Here is a 6,000-nt window from a genome sequence, read left to right on the forward strand (position 1 = left end):
ACCATGATGGAATCAGAAATCCCAATGGCTCAACATAGGACAGCTTAGGAATCAGCAGGCATCCTTAATGTATCAGATAACAAAACTTGCTATTCATGCAAACATAAGAAAAGTCTCCTAACTATTGTAGACAATCCTCATACCTTGAGTAACTTTAATTTCCCAGTTTCTAACATGCATCATACTATTTGACAAATCACTAGCTTGCTCAATACAAAACCCATTTTTACATTCAGTATGGCAATCAGCAAGGCTTTACGGAGATCTTTACAGTAGATTATTCTAGCAGAAACCCCTGGAGTATGTCCCTTTCTGATCTACAGCTAGCTGAAGACTGCTGAACTGGGCTTTTTTTTTTCTTTAGCATGTTCATTGACCCTGTATAGAATCAAAGCTTACATTGTTGGCACATACATCATATCCTATTAACTATACTGAAATACAGTATTTTAAACTGAATCACAGAAATTTTAATACTTAGTGATAGTTCCTGACTAAATTCTCACCAAGAGAATGTGAGCAGAGGTAATGTGTACAACTTCTACCTAATTTGTTCTTGACTTTCTCTGCCACGCGCTGGAACAGGCTGTGCCATTGACCCAACTTCAACATGTAGTGCTGGTGGCGCAACAATATGGAAAAAATATGAGCCCCTGAGAGACTTTGTGGTACAGAGCTGCATGCCAGTCTAAACTGGCCAGGCTGTTACATGGCAGAGAAATAAACTTCTGTCTTGTTTAAGCTACTAAGTTTTAGAGTCCTTTCTTTTTTAATGACAACTTAACCTTTACTCAAATTAACAAAACTTTACTTTACATCTTGACCCATCAGCTTCTATTTCTTTTTCTGTGTCTTCAATCCCACTGTCTATATTAGCTCCTTTTTTTTTTTTTTTTTGCTGAGGAAGATTAGCCCTGAGCTAACATCTGTGCCTCTTCCCCTACTTTATATGTGGGTCGCCACCACAGTGTGGCTGATGATTGGTATGGGTCTGCACCCAGGATCTGCCACAAATGCAGGCCGCTAAAGTGGAACGTGCCAAACTTAGCCACTGCACCACAGGGCCAGCCCCTATACTGGCTCCTTCTTTTCGATTCATGAGCATGATCAAGTCTTTCCATCCTTATATGGTAAGTATTGATTTCATTTGCTTCCACACTTCTAAAAATGTGAACCGTACTTGCTTTTTCCACTTTCTCACCTCCCATACACTGTCTCTCTACTGCAAAATCATATCCAGCCCCACTACAGTTTTTAAAACTACTCTCAGGAGGGGGCCAGCCTAGTGGGTGGTGGTTACTTCGTTCACTCTGCTTCAGCGGCCCGGGGTTCACAGGTTTGGATCCTGGGCACGGACCTACGCACTGCTCATCAAGCCATGCTGTGGTGGTGTCCCATATACAAAATAGAGGAAGATGGGCACAGGTGTTAGCTCAGGGCCAATCTTCCTCACCAAAAAAAAAAAAAACAAAAACTACTCAGTAAAATTATTCATTGCCAAATCTAGAGGATACTCTCAGTTCTGATCTTAAAAACTTGCTATCACATTGCAATGAAAATAAGTCTCAGACTAAATTCTGCATTGCGTTCTTTGTCACATTTTCTCCTCTCCTCTGAACTCCTTGCCTTTCCCCTCTTGTTTCTGTGATGCCACAGTCATCTAGATTGCCGATATCTTTCACGGTTTCTTCTTGACCTCTCTGTTTTTTAAATGTTGGCTCCAAAGTCCACATCCTTAGCCGGTTGTCTTCTTGTTCTACAAGGTCTTCCTGGTAAATAACATCCATTCTGCTGATTCTGATCTCTGACGAGAGCCTCTCAGATTCATCCTCCACACTGCCAGAGAGCACTGATGCCTCCTTGAGGCAGAGGACTCTTAATTTACACTGGCACCGATATACAAAATTTTGTGTGTTTCTGTCTCCGTTTTCCCCCTGTATTAGAAATTGACTTCGGTCTATTTGGCCCTTCAGCAACTATCAGGTTCTTTTAGTAAATATCAACAGCATCCATTGATTGGACTAGGTGAAAGCTAAGCATGCCCTCCCCCCACCCCCAACATTAATATCAGGTGGTCTATTACAAGGAAAGCAAGACTTGGACAAAATTCTTCCAAGTGTATAAACTTTTATTAGCAAGTGGGTAGAAAAAGTCATACAACCTGCTCCTGGAAGGGTAAGGAAATCCTCACTCCTGTCCTCAGGCATGCCTACAAACATCTTGCGTGAGAGGTTCACTCTGAAGTGGCTGCAGCAATATTCAAACAGAATCAGCTAAACTTCTATTCAGGTCTGTCAGTAGATGCTGCCAAGAACTGATTAGAAGGCATTGTGGAGAGGTGGGCAGCACAGAATCAAAGAGAACATAGACCGAGAAGGTAGTAGGTTGCTGGGCTTTCCAGCAACTTAGTTACCATATATTGAGTGTTTAGTATGTGTCAGACACTTTTCATAGCACTGGGTATATAGTGATGGGTAAAACCAATAAAAATCCCTGCTTTCATGGAATTTACACTCTGGTCAGGTGTTCTTGTACCTCATTTACACAAGAGCAATAGGGCTGTGAAATCTTTCCACCTAGCTATGTATCTGGAACACCATTCATTTCACCAATGAACATGTATTTCTAACATCCTTTATGCTAATTAATGAACTTTCTGGTATAAATTTCAATAAAGATCCTTGAAATGCTTAAGTAGCCACCTGGGGAGTATGGATTCCTGATTAGGGCACTTCAGGTTATAACTAACCACCTCTAGAGCATGAATTCCTAATAAGTTAACTCTAATAATAACTAACATCCCCTAGAGTGTAGATTAAAGTTAATTTACACACAAATACATTACACTATTTATAAGAAAGTATTTTAAAGTAAATTATAAGAAATGTAATAAAACAACATGGCTGGAGGCATGGTGGCCCAGAGCTCCCAAGTTCCACAGATGAATTTTAAAATTCTGAAAGTCAGGGGCCGACCCGACAGCACAGTGGTTACGTTCGCACATTCTGCTTCAGTGGCCCAGGGTTCGCTGGTTTGGATCCTGGGTGCAGACCTACTCACTGCTCATCAAGCCATGCTGAGTCAGCATCCCATATAGAAGAGCTACAACTCTACAACTATGATACATAACTATGTATTGGGGCTTTGGGGGGAAAAAAGAAAAAAAAAAAGAGGAAGATTGGCAATGGATGTTAGCATAGGGCCAATCTTCCTCAAAAAAATAAATAAACAAAAATAAAATACTGAAGGTTACCACCTCCCTTTGGACCCCTATGTCCTCCCCATGATCCAGCAACTACAGGGACAACAAAAGGCATATCAGGGCCTCCAGGCCCATCCTACTATAACATGGTTTGCAACCATTCTGCATGGCCAGTGCCCATACCATACCAATCATTGAATATTTTTAATATCACTCTTGCTTAAATCTTTAGCCATGAAGAAACTGACAAGACTTTCTGAATCTCAATCCTAAATACCTTGGGGAAGTGTTACCAAACACCAACACTGGTTTGTTTAACCACTGCACATGAGGGCCAGTGACTGGAATGCCAGGCTGATGGCAAGGAAAGAGGTTTATTATTGAAAGGTGGCCAGACAAGGAGATGGGAGTTAAAACTCAGATCCACCTCCTCGAAGGGAAAAAGGTACGGGTTTTTATCTGGGGTTTTAATTAGGGGAGGGGAGCACGTGCTGGGGTTTTAGGTAGGGGAAGGGGGAGCGTGTGGCCTTGCTGGTTGGCACCTTCCCATCAGTGTGCGTTTGGCTTTGAAGACTGAATATCTTTTCCCTTGACTGGACCTTTCAGGTTAGTTTTCATCTTCAGCCTGTGTTTGGCCTTGTGAGATGGAATCTTGATGTCTGGACCCTGACTTTCTGGGAAAGACAGCTCACTCATAACTAAGGAGGGACAGAAAGACCTGGTTAGTTTTAAACAACAGTTGATCATGCTAAGTATGCACAGCTGCAGTTAGCAAAGCTTATCTCAGAGATTTTTTTCTTCTTCTTCTAGCCCAGGGAGGATTTTTTAACTCCTTCGTTCTTGATTTCAGAACGAATTTTAACTGTCCTGGGTTGGGCCTAGGACTCATGCCAAAATTGATTGGGATTGGCTGGGCTGCAGGACCTTTACAGTCTCATTGGGTGGGATGATGGAAATGCCTGCAGACCTTCTGTAGGTGTCTGTGACAGGCATACCGGATTGCTCCAGCATCACGGTTTTGCCAGGAGGGTAAATCAAAAGGGCAAAAACCCAAAAGAGTTGAAGATGTAAGCAGGAGGATGGACAATGGAATTAAGTCGAGTAGAAAGGGAAGGAAAAATAGGACTTTATTAAATCATTTGTAGTAGACGAATTTATTTATATCAACATATATTTGAAATGCTATAGGTTCTGGTCCACTTACATAAATATACTTATGTAGTCCACAGATGATCTAATGATAGTGTTAATAACTGCTACTTTAAAGCAATGATATTTTCCATATCTTATTGTTAATATAATAAGAAATATATATTTTGGTCTTTATCTCTGACTTTTAGCCAGAGCTCCTAAAACCTTTGTAATTTCCTAATCAATAAAGGTGCTAGCATCTTTTGTTCTAATATTTGGTCTTTGACCCTAGTTCCTGAAACAGAGCTCCTAAATCACTTGGAATTTCCAGGGTGATGGGAACATCTTTTGTTCTAAGGAGGTGACTTTTTGTGGGCTCCTGGACAGCTTCAGGATGGGGGCTGGTCACCAGAAACATCAAGCCATGATTAGAAGCTTGGAACTTGCAGCCCCACCCCCATCCTTCAGGGAAGTGAGAGGGGCTGGAGATGGAGTTAATAGTCAATCATGCCTATGTGATGAAGCCTCCATAAAAATCCCAAAACTGTGGAGTTTAGAGAGCTGCCAAGTTGCTGAACACATCCATATGCTGGGAGGGTGTTACACCCCAACTCCACAGAGATAGAAGCTCCTGCACTTGGGACCCTTCCAGACCTTACCCTATGTATCTCTTCATCTGAATGTTTGCTTGTATCTTTTAGCGTATCATTTAGTATACAATAAACCAGTAAACCTAAGTATTTCCCTGATTTCTGTGAGTTGTTCTAGCAAATTATTGAACCCGAGGAGGGGTTTTCGGAGCCCCAATTTATAGCCCATGAATCAGAAATACAGGTGACAACTTGGGACTTTTGATTGACATCTGAAGTGAGGGCAGTCATGTGGGACTGAGCCTTTAACTTGTGGGATCTGACGTTAACTCCAGATAGACAGTGTTAGAACCGAATTGAATTATAGGACACCCAGTAGCTGTTGGAGAATTGATTCACACATCTGGTGTCAGAAGTACTGTGAGTGTGAGAGTAAAGAAAAACATGGTGTGATTTTCCTAGATACTTAGAGTAACAAGGAAAATGAAACATGCATCTTTGACATCAACTTCTGAGGAATACGGACAGAATGGGTCATCAAGGACATCGCAGTGTTCATTGGTGTTTACATTATGTCCAATGTTTCATTTCAAATAAAGAGAGATCTAGCTAGTAATCGAATAATCAGTTTAGCCAGAGTCTATGGTATGGGAAAGAGAGTAGTGGGGCATTGTAGTTTTGGGAAGATAGCTAAGGAGATAGCACGTATCTCACAATATTTATAACAGCAAAAAATTCAAAACTGAGGAATGGAAGTAATGTGCAAATATTGAAAACCTATTATGTGCAAGTCCTGTTCTTGCAAACTAACCTGAGCCAATTTGAACATGCACAACTTTTAGGTTCTTTTTGGTAGATACAAGAAGCCAAAAAATTTCTCTTCAAGTAAAAGCCAAGATTCCAGAGGGAGAATTGGGTCAGGCACCCAGAATCCTCCAGTGTCCTTGGCCAGAGACCCCTTGAAGGATTTAGCCTAGGGCATCATTGTTAAGGGTACAGGCTACAGGCCTCTTGAGATTTGTACACTCTACTTATGCAAGGGCAGAGAGAGTCTCTGGAATATTTTTAGATAATCAC

The sequence above is a fragment of the Diceros bicornis genome, chromosome 17 (genome assembly GCF_020826845.1).
Source record: "Diceros bicornis minor isolate mBicDic1 chromosome 17, mDicBic1.mat.cur, whole genome shotgun sequence".
Lineage (NCBI taxonomy): Eukaryota > Metazoa > Chordata > Mammalia > Perissodactyla > Rhinocerotidae > Diceros > Diceros bicornis.